Source organism: Haliaeetus albicilla, chromosome 2, assembly GCF_947461875.1.
Source record: "Haliaeetus albicilla chromosome 2, bHalAlb1.1, whole genome shotgun sequence".
NCBI classification, from domain to species: domain Eukaryota; kingdom Metazoa; phylum Chordata; class Aves; order Accipitriformes; family Accipitridae; genus Haliaeetus; species Haliaeetus albicilla.
In genome coordinates, this window is record NC_091484.1 from 21,005,679 (window position 1) to 21,029,776 (window position 24,098).

At 41.3% G+C, this 24,098-nt stretch overlaps 1 protein-coding gene and 1 long non-coding RNA gene across 2 annotated transcripts in view; one reads left to right on the forward strand and one right to left on the reverse strand.

Moving 5' to 3' along the window:
- Positions 1–1,301: 1,301 nt before the first annotated feature.
- Positions 1,302–7,667, reverse strand: LOC138690419 (uncharacterized). Its single transcript, XR_011329254.1, has 3 exons — positions 5,697–7,667; positions 3,027–3,165; positions 1,302–2,084 (listed from the first exon to the last, which is right to left on the reverse strand). It is a non-coding gene; the product is annotated as an uncharacterized lncRNA (long non-coding RNA).
- Positions 7,668–7,909: 242 nt separating this feature from the next.
- SEPTIN7 (septin 7) overlaps positions 7,910–24,098 on the forward strand; it is an 88,125-nt gene continuing 71,936 nt past the window's right edge. The window contains exon 1 of the mRNA XM_069809349.1: positions 7,910–7,979. The gene's annotated coding sequence lies outside the window, so the exon portion shown is untranslated. The remainder of the gene's footprint in view (positions 7,980–24,098) is intronic.

Consider the following 24,098-nt stretch of genomic DNA (forward strand, 5'->3'; position numbering starts at 1 on the left):
ATTCAATTCTTCAGCTAGGTATTTCAAAGAAATAAGAACACACAGCAACTAGTCTGTAACTGAGTGTCATGTCCAACAGACTATTTCTATCGCAGTGTTTTTGGTGAAGATGAGTAATATCTGAAAACAGGCATGGACATTACAAATACTCATGTATTCCTAAAACATGAAGTCATGCAACCAGGCATTCCATGTATAAAAAAGTGTGGTTTTATTTAGCCTATTATATAACAGAGGTGTTCCCATGCACTCTACATAGCACACGATCAGCTATCAAAAAGTGCTATCAATGTATAACCAAACAGTACATGCGTCACGTATATTCAACCACAGGTTTTAACCACAGTTTTTACAGAACATTGGGCACTACATTAGACCATTAGGAAAACAGAGAAGAAGAAATGTGGGCAAGGAGCTTAGGAACATCCTGGGTAGGAAGAGTCCACACTGCTAGTTAGTCCAAAAAGGACATTTAATGACCCCATGATCCAGAAGTGGGAAAAAACTGTCATTTCATAAAACATATCAATGATATTATGCAAATAACCCCCAACCCTAATTTTTCTACACCAACACAGATTATGTATTTTGCTTGAAAATGTATACACTGAAAGAACTGAGCCTGAAGTTTGGCTCTGTAACAAGCACATTATTTCTTCAAAAACTCTCTAACACTCTTAACTTTCTGTTAGTATAACAATACAAGAACTTTTATCTGGAAGACTGAGGGTATGTCCTGGGTTATACTAATGGATCTACTTTGAAACAAGGTCTTGAAATATTCTTGGCTTATATAGTGGATTCATCATTAAAAAGACCATTATCTTCCATTATGAATCCCAAACGTCTACATAACAGATTCTTTCAGAACTGTGCTCTATTTCTAGTATTGCTCAGTCATCATGGCAAAATCACTAAGTACTGTTCTCCTTATGTAAAAAAGAAGTTCAGCATGATGTAATTCAGAATACAAATATGAAAAAGTAATCTGAATTAAGTTTCAGCGTTTTCCTTGATCTACGTTTCAGTTTTTAATTTTTTCCACATTAGGCACCTATAACTTAAATAACTGGATTGAAATCTAATGTGTTTTGGGTATTTCTATGCTGTTACATTCACAATTTAGCTGTTCGTGGTTTTCTTAGAAAACACAGTTTTGAGGATTTTTTTTTATAATAGACAGATTTGACTGTAGGAGATTGTATAACCCTTAAAACCAATTGCAAAATTCCCACTGCCATCAGTGGCAGTAGGCTTCAGTCAATTCCATGTGTAAACAGACACCAGTCCTTACACATAGCTTAAGAAAAAATTGATTTTGCTTTTTACTTATTGGTAAGTGTTTAATATCACCTTTTGTTGCAAGGGACAAGTGAGTAGCTCTATTGGACTAACTGGAACTACATACATAGGTGTGTTCAGCTTAATGGCTGCCGCTAGATAAACTATCACCAAAGTCCAAAAGACAGGTACAAATAAGCCATCCTCTGACAAAAGCAGGAGATAAAGCCAAGCAGTGAACTGTAAAGATTGTATTCATTGATTCTAGCCCAAGGGTTCCACAACTGTTTTTAGGCTGGAACCTAAAGATCAAAAGCACATTGAATATCTGAAATTGAGAAGTGCAATTGAATAGCTGAAAAGTGACTTTCAAGAAGTGTAGGGTGGATGTTCTAGTGCTGAAGCACCAATAATTTTATTCACACAAAGCAGCTGGTCACAAAAACAGGAAGGATGGTCTGACTACCTTGGGTGAGTTACATGTGTATGTATGGTATATTAGACAGGTGTGGAAGTTCAAGTCCTCCTCTGTGAAGTACTGTGCTCCTGATGGTTGTGATAAGCAATCCATTTTGCTTAATTGACTCATTTAATTGCCAGGTGCAGCCTCAAAGGGTGGATCTGGGAGCTCAGTCATGTGCAGGTCAGAAGAGTAAGTGCAGCAGTGGACTCAGGACCTGCCCACCCAGAGGGAGCAGGGTCCAGGCTGGTCCGACTTGCAGTATGAAGGGAGAGACTCGTCGCTTTGGGATGAGTTTGGAGAGGACTCCGGGTTGTAGGTAGCCCAGTAACCATGTCAGAAGCTAGAGTCACATTTTCACAGGTAAAGGAAACAGAACAAAGTGACAAAGTGATTAAAAAGCCAATACGTAGCACAATCTGCAACACTTCAGTTGTTCAACATTTGTACCCAAGGCCTTGATGTGGCATACTGCTACCTCAAGTCTAATGTCAAGTACTAGGCATACTATCGCTTTAGCGTTTGCAAGGGCAAAGCCTGATGCAATGTTCCTAGGGTGATGTAGGTGTCCTTTAATCAAAAGGGGACAACTGGAAAATACAAAGCCAGACTGCTGGGACTGCAGTGGCACAGGGTACACAGTAGTTCTTTCCTATCAGTACCCGTCATTGACTTTACTTTGGAGAAACAATGTTCCGATATGAGTGAAGAGAATAAAGAGCTGACTACTGCACATACAGAATTAATCTGTTTTCATTCTGTAATATTTTACTATAATTTACTCTATAATATTTTATTTCTGGAATTAAAAAAAAAAATCTAACATTTACATTTTAAGCTCATGAATTCACTTTAAGAGAAATTATTTTTCTTTTGGAGGGCATAACTCCTTTCCTTAAATAAAAAAAAGTAATAAAATGCCACATTGCATTACATGTCAAAGTATTTTTTTTCCTAATGTAATATGCAAAGTGTGATGGCAGTACCTTATGCTATGCTAGGAAGCACTTGCTAATGTAAACAGGCAGTAAGCCCGACTGTCCGAAGGCCCTGCTCTTGCAGTGGCGGCAGTATGAGCAGACCCTTTATGCCTTTATGTGTTCAGACACAATGGTTCATCAGTATATGTTTGGCTGCCGCACTGGTTATTAATGATTACACATCTGGGTATATAGAAAGCCTCTTAAGGATTTACTGAGACCTGCCCAACCCCAGTGGGGTTTACTTATTAACAAATAAACAAACGGAGAACTGGAATTACAGGACGCATGCTGCACACAATCACCTTGCTCCTGGTCATCCGAGCAGCCGCTGCTGCTGCCTGCAAGTGGAGGGGCAGAAGGTCGAGAGGGCCCTTTGCTTAAGGCTCCAACTGCTTGGCGTAGGAAACATATCTTTCAATCTGTCAGCTCACCGGCTTGCGTCTGTGAATGTTGTACAAATAACATATTAGATGGTGCGTTTTTCAAATAGTTTAACATTACTGGAAATCTGCTGTTTCCCAAGCCACAAGTCCCTCACCAGGATGAAGGAAACTACCATGAAGGTTGTCTCACCTCACTTAAGGAAGTAGTTGTTATTGGTATGAGTACATGACCAAGGGTTAGGCTGCCTTCCTGCTTCTACTGATCTATATTCCCCGCTACACAACTATAACTGCACAAAGCAACCATTTTCTACCTTAAACAATAAGTGCATGTGTGTGCCTCTCACAACGATCACATCATTGGGTCATAATCTATCAAAGCCTCTTTCTTTAGATAATTGAAGTAATGGATGTATACCAGGACGATACAGTAAACACACTACAAAACAAGAGATGCTGTATTTTTCCCATAGCAATTGTTCAACAGAAGCCTGTGTTCATAACTTTTACAGCATTTTATAAGCCTTTGCTGATGAATATAGCTCGCTCTTATTGTTGCAGAGCATTTTTTTAAACAGCAAATGGTGAGACTTAAAAGGGGGCCAAGAGGTATACATTTTATGTTGCTTCATTTGCATATTAGTAGAATAATGTTGTAGGTGGCAGCCAAAGACAACAGCTGTGATGGCAGCAGCAATAATAGTTAGTATAGTTGGTTACTGTGCTGCTTGTGAGTTTGCAAGGGTTTTCTGTTTCATGACAGCCCTCCTCTGCATACAGAAAAGTGCCACAAATACAGGCCTGATTCTGGAAACCTTTATTCAGACAAGTGGCCCTACTGACTCAGTATGTCTCAAAATAGGAAAGGGTTGATGGACAAGACATCAGGGCCCAATGAGATGTGACACCAGATGCCTCATACTATTGTTAGCATTTGTATTACCATGGTGTTGGGCCGTTTCTTGTACTAGCAAACAAAGCAAAATGGCAGCATTTACAAAAAGATCATCCAATGTAAAGGGCAACAGATGTCAAAGAGGCAACAAAATACAAGGACAGGAGACATTTCTGGTCAGCATGACAAGCAGTGGTCAAAGAGTGGTCCAGATGCTGGCTGGCATTACTGCAAAGCTAAGATTTAAGGGTGGGTTTGAAGGAGGATACTGCGCTTATTATTCAGTGTTGAGCATCCTCAGCCTCCTATCTTGCAAGAGCTAGACTGTTGACAAGAATGGGAGTTAAGGACTTCACCCAGTTGGTATAATGAAACTGGTTGTTTTGGCAGGGCGTTGCTTGGTATGCAAAGATCTGTTACGCTTCCACAGCAGCTCAAAAGGATGCTGCATACATTGGACCAACTGAGCAAGCGCAATTCGGTCTGGAGATGTACCACGTGCCCTACAAACCCAGGAGTTATTAGAGTTGCCATCCAGAAGCAAGTCAACAGGGTACAAGCGCAGTAATTCCACCACATCCCATGCTGGAGCTAATGCTATGTGCAAATTCACCTAGTGAGTCACGTCTTCTTGCATTAAAAAAAAATGAAAACAAAATAGTCTTCATATGTCTCACCGGCAAGAACACACTGAAACTGGCTAGGCTGGTTGGGAACCAACCGGGTGGCAGCCCTAGTTAGCAGACTTTGTAAATAAGGTGAGTGGGTTTTGTTTCTGTATCTGAAGACAAGGACACAGATGGGTTCTGAGTTATGGCAGGTAGCCTTCTATATTTGAGTTTGCAAAGCTTTTTATTAATTTCACAAAAAGTAGTCACAAAATTGTATCTTCTTTCAAAAGAATCAAATAAATAGAATCTAAAGAGTCTTGAAATTTACTTCTTGAGTTCAGTTTTTTAAAGTTTAGTGACAGACTTCGTGAAGTCTTTTCCCTTTGAAAGAAGAACAGCAGATTGCTACAGGAATGGAAAAGTTTGGATTTATTATACTGTACACAGAACACAGCACTCTTCAAACCTCAGGGACCCATTTGCATTTGCTTTCTTTCCTCTCAAAATGAACAGAATTTTACAGAATCTTCCTAACCCTGTAAATTACTGTATGGAAAGAGAATCCCCCCCCCGGTATTCACAACACAGAAAAATAGGACATTAACCTCACATAAAACCCACTAGCTTGCATCTTGCTTCCTCATTAAGGCTGTACCAGTTTTGCAGTTAGATTTCAAAGCTGCAAGCTCACTTTTGTTTTTCCAGTGATCAATCCACAAAGTAATGTCTTACTTAAAAGGAAATTACTTAAAAAAGCATCATTCCCTTTTTGAAGATATCCCCATCAGTCACATACTATTTTCTCAACATTGAATATCTGAAAACAAAAGTAAATGGTTTTGGGCAATTTGAAGCCCTTACTACAAGACAGAAAACAAGTATGATTCGTATTGTTTGTTTTCCCACAATGTATTTTTATGGGAGAGCTGTGGGGACCATATTTTGTATTCAGTGAACAACTTCTGCGGTGTAAAATGTCTCTTTTTGGTATTCAAATAACCACGAAAGCAATGTAGCTATATTTCATTGCCATGGACATTACCACCTAAACCAACCAGAATGAAAAAAAAGGTTATTTCTTACCTCATCCATTGTGACAGACACAGATTTATGACATAACATTTGACAGTCCTGTGACCAAAGATAATAAAAATCTCTTTCCCTTGGGCATCCGAGAACCACAGTACATTGTAACAATTCCAGTTCTTAAACAGTGCTGAACCACATTGTGCAGGGCTGCATACCTTTCTGAAAAGATGATGTGTTTTCCTTGTTGTCATAAAACATATTTGTTCATCAAACGCACCCCAAAAAAAGAAAATCAGACATTAGACAAGAAAGAATTGGATGGAAACGTGTAAGAAACAAGGACAATCTTTGCGTCTTCATTGTTGCTCCTGTCTGCCTTGCTAGGACTCTACCTACAAAAATACTGCATTATTGAAAGTTGCTATTTTCATCCTTCTAGTACCAGGGCAAGCTCTTAAAATATACTTTTAATAATGGCAGAAACAAGTTATATCATAGGCACAATAAATTTACATATTTTTCCCTGTTTGCCAAGTACCTTTCCCTACTAGGGAAGTGTACTGTGCCTTGTGTGAAAGAAAAGGCAACGACCAGACCATACTCGGAAATCCCTAACACAAAATAAAGTATGTTAGGTTTCAAATCACACATCATAAATACAGGTCTCCAGTATTTCAGTTTGGGCATAAAATATTCCAGAGTTTAAAAGGCTCCAAAGATACCTGTCCCAAACATAAAAAGGAAATACAACGTTGAGAGCTGTACTGGAATAGGAAAGGCAAAAGTCATTTTTCCACCTCTCTTGGAGTCCATCGTTTTCCAGTGTCACTTCTTTACCTCAAGAGGTTTGCCCTGGCTCACAGCAGCGTTTCAGAGGAACCAGTTCAGTATCTTGGGGATGGTAAAGCTTGTCCGTGTAATTCCCAGGGCGTGGAAGCACCTCTTGGGCCTCCTAGAAGGATTTTATCTGGCGCCTGCCAACAGCTGTGTTCAAATTTTTTTTTTTTTTTTTTTAAATGAATTCTCATGCCTTATTGGGGGACTTGGGCACCAAATTAGCACATGCCGATGGCAAGAAAGATCAGGCTTCGGGCCCATTTGCGACTCTGACGGTGGGAAAACGACCACCTCGGCAGCGGCTGGCCGGCAGAGCCCACACCTCGCCAGAGAAGGCCAGGCAGAAAGTCCCGGGCGTCCTGCGGGGAGAAGGGCCCGGTCCCCTCGCCCTGCCGGGGGCGGACTGGCGTCTTGGCCGCGGAGGCCGGCACCCGCGGCGGGCAGCGGCTCCGTGAATGAGGCAGCGGTTTTGAACGGAACCCAAACGCCTCGTTCGGGGGCGGGCACGCCAGAGCCGCGGCGCGGGGAGAGCCCGGCGTCCACCCGGGGCCCGCTCAGCCGGGCGTAGGGGGGAGGCAGAGGGACGGATGCCTGACTGCCTGCCGCAGTGCTGCAGCCCGAGCGCTCCCTGGGGACAAGGGCGGCTGGCGGGCCCTCGCCTCAGCGCCCCCAGACTAAAGGCGGCCCAGGGCCTGCCGCTGGGCCCCAGTCCCCCTGTCCTGCCGGCCTCTCGCACGCCAACTGTGTGAGAGGGCGGGCGGAGGGAGCGTAAAGCGCCGTAGCGTTCATTGGGATCCGCAAGGCGCGTAGGTCTAGCGATGTTCCGAGAATAGCCCCGCAGAAAGGAAGGGCGTTGCAGCCGCCTCGTTCAGCCCATCGAAGTCGGCGGCCATCTTTGTTTCGGGCAAAGCCCCGGCGGCCGCTGTGGGGCTTTCGCGCTCCTGAGTGTGCCCGGTTTCAAAATGGCCGCCGAGCGGTCCTTTTTTTCTCCGCTACGGAGCGGGAGAAAATAAGTCAGATCCCGGGCTGGGCTGGGCTGGGCGGGGAGTGGCGGGGGTAAAGACGTGGGAACCGCGGCGAGCCCCACGCCGAGCGGGGGGGCCGAGCCGGAAGCCACCGCCGCTGCGTGCCCGGGGAAGCGGGCAGGGAGCGAGTGTGTGGAGAGCGGGGCGGAGGCGGCGAGGCAGAAGGAGGAGGAGCAGCAGGCGGCGGCAGCGGGGTGGAGCGGAGCCGAGCCGCTAAGTCCGTCTGGCCAGCAGAGCGGGCGCGCGTAGGCGCTGTGCGGAAGAGCCGCGGCCCCTCGACGGAATCGGCGTAGGGGGCGTTGGAGAATCGCCGCGGCGGTCGCCGGTTTGGCTGGCGGGAGGCGCGCGGGGAGGAGGGGGCGGCCCGCTCGGTGCCGCGGCGGCTGAGGGAGGGAGGGAGGGAGGGGAGGGCAGCCAGCCGGAGCCCAGCGTCAGCAAGCGGCAGAGGCACCACCGCCGCCGGCCAGCGCCATGGGTGAGTCTCCAGCCCGGGGCCGAGGCGCGGGAGGGCCGTTGACAGTCCGAGGCGGAAGCCTGCGGCCGTGGGGTCTCCATGATGGGTGGGCTGGGAGGCAACCCGGGAGGAGCGGGTGTGGGGGGGAGAACGGGACAGCGGGCACCTCCGAGAACCCCCATCCCGCTGGCGGGGACCGGCTGCCGGGCGGAACGGCGGCCCCGCCGCGGGGCCCCCTGTCCCTCTCGCTGTCCCCCACCTTCCTCCTCCTCAGATGCGGCTCCAGCGCCCCTCGCCGCCGCCTGCCCCCCCCCCGCATTCACTTCCTGCCTCGCCGAAATTGTATAATGCCTGCGCCGAGCCGGGGAGCCAGGCGGCGAAAATGCCGGAGATATTTCTTCTCCCTCGCTTTCTCCCCTTCCCCCCCCCCCCCCGTCCCTCCTCCCCTTTTCTCCTTTTGCGCCCAAATTTGGGAGGGAGGAATTCGCTGCAGGAATTAAAGCAGCTTTCAAATATGCGGGAGAGGAGCGGGTGGGACTGAAATCACGGCGGCGGGGGGAGGAGGAGGAGGAGGAGGAAGGAGAAAGAGGAGGGAGGTGGGTGCGTGTGTGGCAGCGGGAGAGGGCCGAGGGCACCCTTCCCAGCCAGCCGCCTGCCCGCCTCCGTAGCTGTCTTTTTTTTTTTTTTTTTTTTTATCCCTGAGGGCTTTTTCGGAGGGCTTTATGCCGTTCGGGTCTGGCTTTTATTTGGCGTGCGCGGGGCTGGTCGCCGCCTCCGCGGGGGGGCCCGGTCCGTGCCTTCCCCCCTCCTCGCGCTGCCCCGGCCGACTCTTGCCTCTGCAGCGGTGCCAGGCCCTCAGCCGGTCGTTCTCAAACCAAAACGGGAAAAAAAAAAAAAAAAATTAAAAATTACAATTTACGAGCGACTGCCCCGGAAGTCTGTATGAAATGCTTTATGAGCAGTTTCTGTGTGCTCCCCTCGTTTAGCCAGCCAGTCCTGCAGAATAAATTGGAGGATTGCTTAGTGTTTCAGAAGGGTGACTGGGAAAAGGCGTGATTATGTACAAAGTTTTTTAATGGGCAACTTAAGGAAAAGCAGCTAAACTTATTTTAGCGTGAAGTTGTTGACTTCACACTGAACCAGTTATGTGCAAAGACAACGTTCAAGAATCTTCTGTGTGCCATTTGTGTGCCGCCTCCTGCAGATGAAAAATCAGTGAACAGAAGACTGTCAGAAGTACCCATTCGCTGAATGTTTTTTCTTGGCTGTTGGAGCCTCCCTCTGACTGACAGTGGCTTTAGGTTATGTTCAGTAAAAGAAACGTTTCTGTATGTAGAAATACCTATGAACTGTCTTAATATCGGGACCAAAAAAAAGTCAGCTTGTGAGAATATGCAGGCTCAGCTCCCATGAAAGTTAGATGGACCACTGCTGTATATCTTGGCTAAAAGGTAGACCATACCTTCTTGTGCAAGATTTTGTTGTAGTAGTAGCTTTTCAGTGCTAAGTGATAACTTAATTTCTGACCAGAACTTCCACTGAGATATCAAACTAATATTATTGTAAAGTATTTCTCCTTTGTAATTCTGTCTACATATATTTTAAAGTTTTTGCCTGCTGAAGTGTTAGGAAATTGGGGAAGATGTGTTTTTGTGTAGTGTTTAACATCTTTCACTTGATACCTGCTTAGTTTGTAATGTTTGTGTCTTGTTTGCTCTGTGAGATTACTAGCATCTTTGGTTGGTGACTTGTGAACATAAGAGCATTGTTTTGTCCTGGATTTGGATGACTGCATTTATTTTTTTTTTTTAAGCTGACAGGTGAATAACAAAAAGCAATGAACAGAAATTTTACTTAGAAGAGCAGGTTTCAAAAAGCCATTGCTTCAAAGGTCAATTACTGCCTTGTCTGTGTTGAAACCTGAATTGAAATGCAAGAACATCACCTACCTGTTCTGCATTTGCTACTATGGAAGAAGAAAGGGTTGCTACTTAGTCATTCTGAAATTGAAGCAAATGCACCCAGGACTGTGCATATCAGTCTGTGTGCTGATAGTAACAGCATTTCCTTCAGTTTACCCACAAGGACAAGCGACTAGTCTCAGTTAAAATGGTGCTTCAGATGTATACTCAGTGTCACAAACAAATGCGTGTTTGTGTATATATGGATAAAAACTTGTTTGTTTATCTTACGCAGGAATAAAGGATTAGATTTGTCTTTGTAAGCTAGAATACAATATCTTTTTGCATAAAAATGTCTAAACGTGCACAGTAGAACTATCTTCTTTTTTTAACTGGCTGTCAACTTAGTGGTCTTTCATTACTCTCTTCCATGGGTCAGGTTCATACTTCTTGTACTTTATTTTCTTCAGTTCTAGTAGCTCAATGCTGCTGTGGTGGTGTTTTTAATACTATCTTAAAATACCCATTAAGGCAACAAATAGTTATAAAGTACAATGGCTACAGATTCAAAACCTTATTTTAAACACAAAGTCAGTGAAGGAGAATTTGCCTCGGAGAAGGTGTAGGAGAGAGGTTTCTACTCAGAACTGTAGTGTGACATACATTTTTAGCTTTAATTTATTGCCAGACTATTCACTTAACCTGTCTAGACCAGAGATGCGTATGTATGAGCGACGTTCTGTTTTCTGTAAGTTGGTGCTCTAGCTCCTGAAATTAGTTAATTGCAAATGTGTTCTCTGTAATTAGAATGGCATTTAGTCACCATTTAAGTAGTTTAGTTAAGTCTCGTTTAAATTAGTAATTCATATTTGGGGTAGTGTTAAACTGTAGGTGGTCACAAACTATTCCCTAGGAGAGTTTGAATGTCTTGAACCGATGTTTATAGGTAGATGTCTTGCTGAGGTGGGGATGGTGGCATAGGTGAAGACATTTCTCAACTGCAAGGGCTAGAATCTCAGTTCACAGAAACCAGTGACTTTCTGCTCACCTTGCCAGAGTGAGTTTCATTTATGTCAAGGATGAGTCAAACTGAACTTTTTTCCAGCCTGGTTTAAAAGTCACATCGTGATAGCTCTGTAAAGTCATTGGGTAGCTCTTTTCTATTTGTGGTTGGTGTTTTGATTTTTTTTTTTGGTTTGGTGGGGTTTTTTTTTTTCAGAGGAAAGAATCAAATCAATATTTACTTACATAACTTACAGTTTTGCCTTCTGCTTTAGTTTAATGCAGCTGCCCTGCAAAACCAGCTATTTGCTGCACTGCATGAGCATGGCTGTGTAAGTTATGATGTTCTTCATGTTACATTAAAAATCAAAAAGTAACCAGTAGGCTCATAAGTGCTTCAGAAGACAATATGTATCCACTTGCCTTATGACAGAGTTTGAACTAGAGGTATGTAAAACACACGCCTGACTAAACCTTGTTCTTATGTACATCCTGGACTTCCTTCCCACAAAAGCCACTTAATCTTACTTCTGCTTCTTGTGCATCAGTGCTGTTCCGTGCTTCTAAATGTCTTGCAGAAACCTGACAGTCGTGAGCCAACTTCAGTGTCTGGACTGGCAGTGCTGCTGCACTGCCTGGTAGCCCTTCTTAAAGCCACTTACGAGGAATCTCTTCTTCAGCTGCTCTAGCTCTGTATCTTATTTTCAAATGGCTCTTTGTGTGGCCATTTTCATGCCAGATTTCTATCATTTAACGCAATGATAGTTCAGAATGCATTTGCAAATAATTTTGGAAGTAGTGTTACAGAACAATAACACTATGGGTGTTACATTCAGAACCACTTAAGCAACTAAAATAAAATAAATAGTTCTGAATTCTAAAATAGGACTGAATTATTTCTTAGTAGCACAGAAGATTTAGAAATTTTTTTTTGTCAATATTGAAAATCACATCTCAAGATGTAGGTTTTTTAATTGCTTTTTTTCCCATTTTACACTTAATGGTTGTGTGCTTTTTGTTTGGGTTTTTTTAACCTGAATAGTAAAAATGTTAGGACTTAGAAGCAGGGGGAGGCTTGATTAAAACATTAGGGAGATTTCTCCCTCCTTTGACCCACTGTAGCTTTAGGGGAATCAATATTAAGATACAGCACCTAGTTTTGGTGTCAGCATTTTTTAAAATAGAGCTTTTTAAATGGAAAGATTGCATCATACAAAAGATGTGAGACCTGAAGAAAAAAAGAAATTGACTTTAGACTTGTCTTTCATTTGACCACAGAAAAGTCCAAGGGGTGACAGTGGTCTTAGAAGCATGCTCTCAAAGGAGAGAATATCACATACTAAGCTTTTTCCAGTCCTTTGGGGTAAAGCATGACAGGAACAATGACCAGAAAAAGAGAAATGCAAACTAGATACGCAAGGCATGCTCTTCAATGTTGTTGGTGAGTTTTGAGCTACAAAGTAGCAGTTTATCAAATTCCAATCAAAATAGTCTTCTTATATGTAGAAATCAGTCTATCATACAGTAATGTTATTACAAAGAGACCTTTCAGAAAGGCAGCTGAAGTCATTGATGGCAGAATTTCTGGTGTGACATTTGTCTGAAAAAGTATTGTAGGTCATTGCAGTTGATGCTGAGAAAAATGTAAGATGGCATGAATGTTGGTACCGGTGCCAGTGGTTATCACTGTATTATAGGCAGGCAGATTATTAGAAGAATAATGTAAGAAATATCACCTCTTTTTATATCTCATACATTAAAAGACCATTCATGTAATGATTCAAGTTCAACTTCAAATAAAATGAAACTTGACTGAGTGAGGTGGTCAAAATTGCCAAGAATGCTTAAGTTAATGTTAACATAAAGCTTAAATCAAACCTTGTCCAGTGTTGGCCAGTTGGAGTGTTTTAATCTCATGTATGTGTAATTCTTTCACAGTTTGCAGGAAATTTTAGTATGCCCAAATTTAGTATTTTTAGTATTTTCAAACAGTATCCTCTGCTTTCCTTTTTGTTCTTTGAGAACCTTATCATGTGATTTCATAGCTTATGCTAGTATAACTGGACTGCAGCTGAAAAACACTGTCTTGAATGTGTGTTTTTCTCTTGTCCTTTGTGTTACCTCTAATGTTCATATACTGGTGTGATTAGATGAGCTTGCTGATGTAACGGAAAGTTAACCTTCTGGTAGAGTAGTTTTCAGCTGGATATGTGAGCTGATCTGGCTTGTTCCCTAGCTGTACACTTACCAGAACTAATAGGAGGGAAGCCTAAGCTCATCCGCAATGGTACAGTTGCTGGGTGAATCTGTTGGCCAGCTGCTTGAAAGGAGGCAATTCTGCTGCTCTCCCCACCCTTGCAGCAGTGCCTCTTTGACCCAACAGTGAGTCAGTTCATAGAGCTCAACTCACAGGAACTGCCTGTTTTTTCTTCCTCAAGATTATTTTTCTTTCTATCAATTGAGCTCCCTGAACCTTTCATATTCTGGGATCACAGAAGTGTTAGCATGAAAAAATAAATGCAGGCATGCTCTAGGCAAGACATGGAACTTCAACCTACCATTTTGGCAGTAGGCAGGTAGCTGTGATCTTGGTTTAATGCCTGTTTTAGGCTAGTGTAACATGGCACTGCTGCAGAGAAGCGAGTTTGGTTTTCTGTTCCCACCCAAGCACTGAGTCTTAACGTAGGCTGAAAGTTGTGGTAGTGTGCCCAAGGCAGCAGAGATACGTGGTAGCTGATCTAGTTGTACAACTTGTTTATTTCCACTGTACCAGTGGTTAAGATAGGGAAAGAGGAAAACCGTATCCTGTTGGAGGAATCAATGCTAGTGGTTAAGAAGGTAGTACTCTCCCCTTGGTGCTGAGCTGGTGACTTAGCTGAGATTAAACATGGGTGGGCAAAGTTTAATGGCTCTTGTTTCAGCTGCTATCATTTACTCCTTGAGCACTAAATGGGTGAGGTGACTTGCCCTTTTTTATCTGCTGTTGCATCATTACCTGTGATGTTTGTGGTAATACTAATATTAGCATTTGGACTTTGAGTGATGTGCAAAACTAAAGCCCTGTCTAATGATGGCTGCAGAAGTCTGGCAGTGCAGAGGGTCTTGTAGTCCTGACCAGATCCGAACTGTGATGATATCTTCAGTAAGATAAGATAACAGTTTTAGCTGACTTCTTGTCAAAAACAAAGCAGTTGTGAAGCATTGAAAGCTGTTGTTGGAGAAATGTAATCTTTCTGGAAGCTTTCTGACAGCAGACATTTTTCTGGCTGTGCAGTCTTACGAAGACTCACTGTAGCTTTTCAAAACGAGAATGCAAAACTCAGAGTATATGACTCAAAATCTGAGTTCCAGATGCTGGCTTAGATGTAGTTGAATGCTTTCAAGTTTGGGACAGTGAAAATTTCCAACGTAGAATGAGGCGAAGAAACCCATCTTCTTATTTCCACTGTTCTTTCCACCCCGTTTTCTGGAAACAAACACTTCCTAATTGTAGCTAGTAAAGGTATACTAACAAACCAAGAGATTCAAGATTAAATGAGCTTCCTCTTGGGAGGCTTTGCCAGATGGTGGGAAATCAAGGTCTGAGTAATCTCTTGATGATGGGTAAAGGGGAGCAATCCTGTTGCCTTCCTCTGTGTTCTTTATTATTTTTTAGCACTTAGTTGAGGGAGAACTTACAGGAGAGCTGCTTACAGACTGCTGCAGTATTAGTTACTGAAGTTCATGATCATCTCCTGCTGTTCCGCTGTGCCAAGTATTGACCTTCAGTGCTCTTATTTGCAATTCTGTGGGCATCTGCAAACCTGGAAGTTTTCAGAGCAGTGCAAGGAACCTGCAGTTTGTTAAGTGACAGGCTAAAGCAATGGGGAACAAGACCTCAGAGACTGGGGCAAAAACTAGAGGATATGATTGTTCAGTCTTTTTTCAGATGTTGTAAAGTTGTGGATTGTGAATAAAAGGAATCTCCTTTTTAATCAGTTAAAGGAAAAATGTCTTAATGTTACAGGTTCAAAACACTACTGAAGGCTAGATGCCTGAAAGGAGGAGAAGGGTAGGGGTAATGAGCCCCCATCTGATAAAAATTTGGCAAGGAAAGCTGGGAATTTCAGCAGGGAGTTTTTTCCTTACTAGCAGTTTCAACTTTAATTAGCAAGTTAATTTTTGAGCTGGTTGGTGTTTGTTCCTTTTTAGGTGTTTAACAGGGCCTCTATAAAAGGTCTGTAAGATTTATTGTGTTCTGAATCCTTAAACAGTTGAACTTTTCAGCACGCGAGTTCAAAATTGTACCAGCACTCAGTATTTTATGCAGACCAAGTTAAGTTATTTGAATGTTAATACCTCAGTAATGAAGGGACACTGAAATCTTTTTTGTCCAAATGTGTGCAAGAGTTGGCTTTGGAGAAGACCTTGGAAGCAGTTAAGACACAGCTTCTCCAAAGAAATGTTCAGTGAATGGCCTCTAACCTTGTCACTGAATGAATTTCACTTGGCCCTAGCTTTATGTCTGTGGCTTCTTGCCTAGCAATATGCCTGCAAGGCATCCAATATCCCTTTAGGTAAAGGCAACTCTTTTTCAGTATGTTCAGTTCTTTGTTACTGTGGGTAGCAACAACTATCCTGGGTTTCCTGTTCTTTTGAATTGTGTTTCTGGCTGTGAATCTTGGCCATCAAGTACTCTGGTGTGGCAGAAAGGTATGGAGAGGATTTAACTCCCACGCTAAAATTTAGCAGGGCTGATCATGCAGGATAGCTGCTCTGCTGGTATACATGTTGGACCATGTAATGCATGCTCTTCACAGCTAGCCTCATTACTAATACAAAACCCAAAAGTACTGGGGAAGTTGAGAAACCAACAGATTGGGTGCTGTTGATCAATGGGATGGTTTGCTACTGAGCTGTGGCTTCAGACCTCACAGTCTTTAGTTTTCTCATCCAAGTCAATTAGACCACTGGTGTCTGGATGCTCTCAAATAGGTTGCCTTCCTCTTTGAAAAATGTAGGCAGTAAATGCCAAGTTAAAAATTAATTCCTTGACATGGAATAAATGAAATCAGAACTCAGGGTTTCTAACTCCCAACTTATACTACAGATGAGTGGTAAATATACCAACTGTACATTATAATGGTCTTAATATTAAACCCAGATGATGCATTTCTTTATCAGTATGGACCATTCTTTGTATCAGTTGCCATTGCAACCTGCAGGGAAACACTCTTAAGTTTTACTTACTGTCTTCCTTACGCAGTAATTATAAGGCGAGTTATCTTTCTGTATTATCTCTCTAGCTTAAAAATAAGGACAATTAAAAACAATGCAGCCAGCCAGCTGTGTTTCAAAACATCTAAGTTAAATGGAGATATTTTTATTAGTTGGCCTAATTCTTTAAAATAGCACCTGTGTCTCTTTTTTAATCTTCTTGGTCTCATTAGAGTTCTTTATATTATAAATACAAAACTCCTCAGACAGTGTGGAAATAGTTAAAAAGTAAAATCCTCTAAGTGATTTAATAATATTGTTAAGGACCTCTCCTGGTAGTGTTTGATGGACCTTGTAGTAGAATTATTGAAACACAAAAATAAACATGATTTCAGGGTATCCTGAAAATTCAGTTGATAATTAAAAGTCTAACTTCTGTCTTCTAGTGTCGTTAAAATATGCTGTCATGGGGGGAAATGAATGCTGTGGAAAAATACCTAACCTGCTTCAAGTGATTAAAAATACAGTAATTTAACTTTGAACTACCACTGTGCTTTTTTTCATAAAAATGTGTTTTAAATGATTAGTTGGTAATAGCTTGTTAATGATAGTCTCAAGATATATTTTAATTTTTCCAAAGAAATTGCTTGTCTGAGACAAAAGGATCAGTGCTTTCAGAAGTATGTGGGTTTCATGTTCTGGGGTGCTAGTTTGCTACAGCACAAAAATACAATAAACCTTAAAAGGCAAGTGAGTGGGACATGTCTCTTAAAATTTTAGCTCAAAATGTCTTTCTTGGTGAAACCTACAGGGCTTCTGAAGGCTTCTATAAGTCAGATCTTGAGGTGTTCAGCATAGAAACTAGTATAGGAAAGAGAGAGAAAACAGATGGCTTCCATATGGGAACAAGTTGCATCCACCATACAGAAGTGTATGGTAAAAGCCCTTCACTCAATTTAAATGAGAATTCCTCATGTTAACAGAAGCACCAGAGATGAAATACTCTAATTTCTATCATGATTTTTAAGGAGAACACACTTCACTTAGAGCATGTTGAACATACATGAGTATTTCTGCATGAGTGATTCACCTCTCATTAGCATTTCTGCACCTACGTGTTCAAGAAATTTTACTAGATCTGACAGTAGCCCTTTAGGCTAGAAATGTAACAATACTATTTTATGTATTGCCATCCTTACAGCTGCTTGATGAGGAGAATGGAGTACACTACTGGGGAGGTCACTTCTGTTGGTATCCAAGGCATAGAACAGAAGGGAGCGCAGAGTGGACACCTGCAAATGCCTTTTTCAGACACCCTTGGTTGAAACACTGCCAGTTGGATTGCAGGAATCTACTCTTCCTGAAAAATTAAGTTCTGTGCTTGGGCAGATTAAGATGCCCTTACTGTTGCTGCTGCTTTACCCAGAGACTTGGGGTGGGAGAGGGAGGGAATCATTTGTTTTTTTGTTTGTGTTTGGTTTTTTTTTTTTAGTGGGTCTAAACCTATAAACTGTAATTTATCACCACCTGCTAAGTCTTTGTGTTAACTGGCCAATCTGTATGCAAATTTTGAAGGAAAATGCAATGTTAATGTGAACCTGAAGGAACTGAAAAATGCTCAACAGTAACTTAGATTCAAAGGAAATGGAAAAGGAACTAAATAATACATTACAGCATGGTACTTTAATGTGTCTTAACACTTACTATGCTTTGTTGCTTCTTTCTACTATGTTTCCAGTGCTAAGTAAGACTCTTGAAATGGTCTCCAGGTTGAGGCACTAACCTACTTAGTAGAGAATTTGTTTCCTTAAAAATGGCTTAAAAAAAGTAGTGCGAGAGAAAACTGCCTGAAAGTTCCAACAAGGTTTGTTTTTTTTTTTCTTCTTTTAATTCTTCTTAAATCTTTTCTTTACATCTCTTTGGGAAACTTCCACAAACTAGACAGACAAGAGTCATGTTAAATATGGAGTACAGATACTTTTTTATTTTGTTTGGCTTTTTTTTTTTCTTTCCCCTGGAGGTTTTGTATCCAGGAATCTTGCTTTTTTCAAAATATTTTTCCTTTGCATCTTTCATCTTCAACCCTTGGTTCAGTACTTGTATTGGAATAAACATTCAATGATAGCAAAACTGAGGAGGAGGAGTTAGGAAGGAAGGTTAAAAGTGGTGATAGACACACCAAGTGATATGTGGTTGATGCTTGATCTGCTGCTGTTCCTGACACTAGTTCCCCAGCTGCTGTTTTGGTGACCTCTTTCTGTAAGCTTTCTTCTCTCCTGTGCCATTTCTTGCTGTAGTTATTTTGACCCCTACTTTATGGAGTGGAAGGTAATCAGTCACTTTACTGTCAAATTTGATTTCGAGTTGGTCATTTCAGTTTGGTGCAAGTTGCTATGTGATGGTGGTGTGCGCACTGCTTTCTGCAGGCAGACCAAGGCTGCTTTTAAAGCCAGAATAAAGGGGAAAATGTACAAAAAAGAAGAAGCAGCTTTAAAACTGTATTCTTGTACTTTGAAATTGTCTTTAAAATGCACGAATAAGGTTTACTTTCTCTTCAAGGAATTAGTTGTCTAGCTAATTCTAGTGAAGGATGAACTGTTACATAGAAACTGTCAATATGTGTGGCTGGCCTGAATGTTTTGTGGAGTCAACATGGGTAGAACTTTTAATATTGTATATTGTAGTTATACAGGCCTGTATTTGTAGTTTGAGAACTCCCTCCCCCCACCCCCTGCCCTTTCTTTCCTGCCCTCATCAATCTATAATTAGTTTTGTTTTTCTAAATAGTTAACTGAGTTCATTTTCCTAGTTAATTTTCCTGTAGTTGTCTGTTTTCTTGCACTTCTTTGGCTGCTGTAAGAACTGCAGCACTAACTGTTCGCTACAGCTGCTGCAGTCTGTGCACAGTTTGGTCAGGCATGCCCTTGTATGCTGTATGCTGCCTCTGAAGGCTGGCAAATGTCTTAACAGGCAAGTTAACGTTTACTTGTGTGCCTGCTACCTCCCCTTTGTTTTTCTTCAGAGTTTTCTGCTTTCCTTCTGGACATGCTGCCTGTAGCTCAACAGATGGACCATTCTGTCTGCTCTTCTGATCTTTACAGTGCAGAATCCTTCTTGTAGAACTCTCTTGCTCTTAGACCTCACATGTGTTTCAGCACTATCTTTTAATAAACCAGGTGATAGTGTCTGGCACAGAAAAAGAGAGAGTCTAAAGCTCACTCTTCACTTATACTCACTGTGCCCAGTGAGATTTTGAGGAACAGTTAAATTGAAAGTGCATTCACTGGATCAGTGACTGAAGTTACTGATTATCAACTTAATCAGCTTGCTCCTAGAGAGGGAGAGAAATCATTGTGCTTATGCATCAAAAGGTGTAGGCAAGACCCTAGGTTCACACTTCGAAGCCAAGCTGTCTTATTATAAAAGAAGGCTTTTAATAGGTTTCTGCTGTCTGCAGTTGATGCCTGTTTGAGGGAGTAAAAGTGCTGATTTCCTTTCCATGAGTACTAGACTTCTACCATGGAGATTACAGCAGATGCTACTGACCCAACAGATGTTTTCACTTTACTTTGGATACTGAAAGGACAAAAACGTTCATAGATGTTCAGCATAAGTTTAACTTTACAGCTAGAGTTGATGAGTTTCCCCCTTTTATATTGTTATTTCCATACTTTTTAAATTCAGGTGAGTTTTTTTTAATATGGATTGCCTATATCTTAGTGTTTTTGGAGAAAAAACCTCTAAGTTAAGGTACCATCTATTACATTAACAAGTGCTCAGGGCTTGTAGAAGCATTACTACACTAAACACTGCTACCTAAAGCTCTGATTTTAAGAAGCAGTAATAAAAACTGTCAGTTGCAAGACATATGCAGTTGGTCTCTGCCTCTGGGATGTGGCAGGACAAGACAGGGATATGTATTAGCTATATGTTTTATGTATTGCTTCCATATTGACAGTTGGAAAAAATGCAGACTTTGTTAAACTTTAGAAAGCTTTTAGGGATTTTGAAGATGTGAATCCCTAGGCCTTCTTGCAGGTTTTGGAGGCTTCTAGATACTGGTGTGGAGACTTTAAACAACTAGCACTGTTAGAAAGAAGAAAATAAAAAGTTACCACATCAGGTATGTTGGAAGAAATGTAAGTACACAGTGTTTTATAGACTAGTCTTTCTATGTAGAACTAGAAATTACTAAACTGATCTTACTCATAGCATGGTGGTAGGAAATGGAATAGAAATACTGTGGCTAAAGACTTTGCAGAAATTAGCTAAAAGTTCTGAAGATGGTTTTAGCTTTATTGAAATCAGTGTTAGAGCAGGTGCAAATTCTTATGTTTTGGTGGCTCTGACATCTTTTCAAAGTAAACTGTGTTTAAAGGAAACTTGCCCTATGTGTAGATATCTTAGAAGAACCAATTGACTCCATAGCAAATGTAAGTTGTAGAAAAAATACCATGTTCGGAATGTGCTCCCTGTTCCAAATGTGTGAAATAAGTTAAAAATGATCGCCTTTTATTTTCATGGTCAATGACAAGTAACATCACTATCGCATGCCTAATGCAATGGGTATCTGTGCCCTTTCTAAGACTGTTTTATGTTGCTTATAGTTGTGGTCAGATTTCAACAATTCTTGGGTTTTCTGTGATGCTTCTGGAAGCTTTTTGAAATAATCGTTCATAGAAGGTCACTAGGGAAAAAAAGGATTGTGTTTCTCTCTCTTCGAATAACTTTGAGAAGCTCCAAAGCCAGCTTTGATTGGAAAGGACAGTGACTCCCCCCATGTCAAACTGCTTTTCTGTTTTGTCTTTTTTTCCTCTCCTGCTGTCTTAGTTAATATTTGCTGCTAGTTTGGCTAGGTCATAAATCCTTGAAGAGTTTTCATACCATCATGTAACAGGCTGCTGGTTACTACCAGTGCAGAGCAGCTGTATTTTGCTGTGTAGAGTGTGAGCTGAGCTCTCAAGTTCCATGTAGTAAAGGTAAAAAATGGCTTTAGCTCACCTCGGACTTGCATCCCCTCTTGATCAGAGGGATAAGGTATGCTCTTTTGTCAGGCAATGAACCTTATTATGTCAGAGACTGTCATCTTTTGACCCACGTGGTAGTACCTGAAGAATGACTTTAGATTTATCATTCCAGGACACAGTCAGCACGGAATAAAGGAGAGATATAAATTCTGGTGATTGGGCAATAACAAAGATGATAGACTTGATGGAAAACAAGGAAAGGAGGATATTTTGATTGTCAGTGTTCTTCCTTAAAACTCCTTGGAAAGCCACTGATGGTGCCTCCTTTCTCTCTTTTTGCTCATTTGCATAGTTACAGCAGCTTGCTGCTTGCTCTTAATCCATCGGTTCAGATGATGGATCTAAAACCACCAGCTCTGCAGCTGGTTTATGTGGGCTTTGAGATTTTGCTTGGGGGAGGCATACACTGAAGTAACATTGAGTGCACAGAGTGGATGCATCAGAAGTCAGCTAAGGCCAAACTTATAATTGTATGTATGGCTTGCCTTTGTGCTAACTTAGAGCAGAGATGATGAACAACTACAGAGACTTAAAAATGTTGGAAGACTTGATATAAAATGATAGCTGAAATGCAGTGTAGGTGAATGTAAAGTGATACACACGCAGACTGCTTTCGTGCTGTATGCTCAGTGGTAAGCTGTGAACATCTGTTAAAGCTCAGGAACAAGGTCTTGGGCCTGTGTACAGTTCACAATATTGTCAGCTCAGTACTTGGAAGTAGTCAAAAAAGAAAATTGCATGTTGGGAATCAGTAAGAAAGGGTCAGAGAATAAGAGATACAACATGATCAGACTGTGGATCTGTGACTGTTTTGCCTCTTGGATACTCTATGTAGCTCTCACCCTGGCCTCTCCAGAAGAGTACAGAACTAGAAGAGTGATATGGAAGAGCAGCAGACACAATCAGAGGCATGAAATGGTTGCTTCTCAATGAAGTATGCTAGATTATTAAGGCTGTTTTCCAACACAGGTAGTACTGTGCAGCAGTTAAGCCAACAGGTGGGGATTTTGAAATTATGGAGTCCTCCCTTTAACAATGTACAGGTAATCAGAGGGAGTCCTTGCTACGGGGGCTTTTGTGGATGCTCTGTTTACGTGATGCTAAGAAAAGTGTACGAGTGCATGGAAGACAAATCAATCAAATGCTTTTAAAGTGCACAAGCTAGACTGCTGGCCTAGAACGTGGTACTGAGATATTTTTTTTTCTCCTCTTTTTTGTGTGGGTGTCTTGAAATACTCAAATATGGGAAGATGTTTAGTGAAAACCAGAAATTTAAAGGGTCTTTGTGATATGGGTTTGTAGTTAAAGTATTTTAAGTGCCATGTTGGTGAACTAGCATAGGTCTCTTGTCATCCGCAGTTAGGTGATGCTGAACAGACACTTGACTTGCGCCCTGTAATTTGTTCTGGTTTTTTTTTGGCTGTTAACCATGTCAGTTATGCCCAAATTTGCAGCAGTGCTCCAGTGGTCAGTATTGCAAATGAAGTGAATTGACACTGTTCCCTGAATGTATAAAGTGACATAGAAATGCAAAATCCTGAGATGCATTTATGATGATGATAGCTGTGATCTTTGTACCTTTCCACTCTAAAATAAAAATATTGTGCAGTAGTGTGGGGAAATGAGATTACATGTTCTGGTGAACACCTCTGAAGACAATAAATACCCTTGAACCTATTACAGGTTCAGATAGCATATGGTAAACAAAAAGCACACTGAATACTACAGTAAAAACAACTGTTGAATAACTGCCTATATTGATCATTAAATGGCGTGCAGGTCATGTAGTGTATTATCATGAAATGAAGCTGTTATATAAAACAAAGATTACATAAAACACTGTATGCTAAGCATACTAGATGGAAAGTATTGTGGGTAACTTTGGTCAAATGTAAGTAACTTTTTCTTTCCTTTTCCTTCTCTCCTCACACTGCCCCTGTTTCTCTTTCTGGATTGTTGCTGCACTTGTTTGGACTCGTTGCTGCAATGGTTCAAATTCATCGGTTTACTGGACTGCTCCTGGATGTATCCTATTGATACCTTCAACACTGGAAATGATGGAAATGTGTTGTTTACAAAGTAGCTGTAAGTATTACTTTGATACAGATGTATTACAGCTATTGTGGAAATAGAGGAAGCATTAGGGTTTTAGTAGGTAAGCTGAAACTGAGCTTAGGTAGCAGCTGGTTGAAAATCAGGAAGGGATAAAAGTTAAGGGGAAGCTATTGTAAGTATTAGAAACATGAGATCTCACCTGGCACAATGATAACACAGTGAAAGTCAATGCTTCAACAAAAAAAGTAGTAACTTCTTTTAAAAGCTGTTGCAGGAATTTAAGAAACTCAATTCCTAGTTTGTATCAGTGTGTTTAGAAGTAGCAAGTTATGAACAAATGCAACCATTTAAAAATCAGTATATTGAAAGCTTCAATTTTAATTGATATTGGTATACCAGAAAACTGAACCTGGCATCCGACTTCAGTTTTTTAAAAGGCTCTTTCCTATGGAGTATAAATGCTCACATTAAATACAGCATTAATGCCAAGTGTAACATTTCATACATCCTTCTGGTTAGTAACACTTATATTTCATTATCTAAATGGGTGTAAATGCTATAGACCCACTTAACAGAGCAAACAACCTGCAAGTTGCCATCTGTTCCTGTTTAGCATTTCATACTCAGTGTTCTTAAAATTCTTAGGAGTAAAACTATGCTAAATGTGGAGCTATATATGAAGGGGAAGAGAAATAAAAATAATTTAAAATAAGCATTACATGTAAATCCATTCTTTTAAGCAAAAGAAGTATTACCTAGATTTAATGAGGGGGTGAACTGTTTCTGGTAAGCATGACATACATTAAAAGATCTAGGCATTAAAAGATACAGGTGATTGAAAAGTAGAAATATAAGGAGTGTCTGACTGTGATGACATATTTTACATCTGGTAGCATGAATAGCAGTTGCATATCCTTAATAGTTATTAAGGACCTGCACTGTTAAAGAGCTTTTTAATA